At 42.3% G+C, this 1,569-nt stretch overlaps 1 non-coding gene across 1 annotated transcript; it reads right to left on the bottom strand.

Moving 5' to 3' along the window:
- Positions 1–1,220: 1,220 nt before the first annotated feature.
- On the bottom strand, positions 1,221–1,327 carry LOC141636002 (small nucleolar RNA R71). The gene has a single exon (XR_012540648.1). It is a non-coding gene; the product is annotated as a small nucleolar RNA R71 (small nucleolar RNA).
- Positions 1,328–1,569: the final 242 nt, after the last annotated feature.

Genomic DNA, 1,569 nt, shown 5'->3' with positions numbered 1-1,569 from the left:
GACCCACTAGATCGAAAGATAAGGACAGTTGTTAGATCACCATTTAAAATGACTAAACTATGCTGAGATCGAAAGATAGGTAAACTTTAGACCGTTAGTCACTTTTCAGGACGAAAGTTAGTATTAGTGATATTAGGGACTTATAGCTAGATCGAAAGATGCTATTTGTTAAGAGTGGACCGAGAGGACCTCTTTATTTCCCGCCTCATGTGATTGATTTAGACCTGTTTAGTATGCTGCCGCCGAAACTATAACGAACCGACCATCCTAGTACCCCTTCTTTTATCTGTTTTAACTGTTTATTTAGTTTATTGTCTTTTTTTGCTATTAGTATAGACCAAATCAAATCAACCCCCACTTTCGTTACCTTAGACTAAATTAGACAATTAGAAGTTACATTCGCCTCCTTGTGGTTCGACCCTGTTACCACTAGCCTAGGTTAGTTTTAATAGGAGATTATAAATTTTATTTTTGGTGCTCACAACGACGGGTATCAAATTTTGGCGCTGTTGCCGGGGAGGCAATTGTTCTAATTTTTAGTTGTTTTTATTCAGTGTTTCTTTAGTTTAAGGGACTTCCGTTCCTTAAACTTTTCTTATATTCTTTTTGTAGTTTCTTCTTATGCGCAGGTCACAGGGTGGTGAACTAGTACCATTCAATCCTGAGATTGAGAAATCCTTGCGCGAGTTGAGACTATCACAATGGGTATTACTGACAGAGGAAGAGCTGAGTACTCTGTCAAGTTACTACGGGAACGCTCTGTTCGAAGAAGATCCACCTACATCTCCTGCCTCTACTTCTTCAGCTGAGACAGTCAGTTCTCCAGAAATTCCAGTCATGGCTGAAGAAGCAACTATTTCTAGTCACTCAGAGCCGACAATTTGCGAATCTCTACAAAGGATTCGAACTACCTGGGAGAGGCGAGAAAATTCGAGCCGAAGCCTTCCTATATTAACCTGGTTGAGAGAAACCAGTTCGGGGGAGCTGCAAATGAAGATGCAGCCAAGCATATGGAGATTTTTATTGATTATTACTGCTCTATACCCCCGCCGACCGGTGTGACCCAAGACCAGATCAACTAGACCATGTTTATTTTCTCCCTTCGTGATGCTGCAAGGGAGTGGTATAGAGATCTGGATCGAGCCGCTCATGGGATTACCGACTGGAATTCATTGGCCTTGGCATTCTACAAGAAATACTTCTCTGCCTCGAAGACAAATGCCATTAGAGCTCAGATCACGAGCTTTAAACAGGGGCCTGATGAGAACTTTTATGAAGCATGGGTCCGTTTCAAGAAACTGGTGCGAACCATACCGCACCATGGGTTCGAAAAATATAGTCTTTGCAATCAGTTCTATAATGGGTTGTATGACGATAAGAGGGCTATTTTGGATGCTGCAGCCAATGGCCGATTTGCTGAGAATATTGGAGAGACTAAGGGGTGGAAGATCATTGATAACTTAGCCACCCACAAAGCTGAATATGGGAATTCCAGAGGCAATCAAAGGAGAGCTGCTGAATCTTCCTCGGTTGCCGCACTAGAAGCTCTCACTACAAGGGTTGACAAAT

This window comes from Silene latifolia, chromosome Y (genome assembly GCF_048544455.1).
Source record: "Silene latifolia isolate original U9 population chromosome Y, ASM4854445v1, whole genome shotgun sequence".
Lineage (NCBI taxonomy): Eukaryota > Viridiplantae > Streptophyta > Magnoliopsida > Caryophyllales > Caryophyllaceae > Silene > Silene latifolia.
This window is presented reverse-complemented; position numbering and strand designations above follow the sequence as displayed.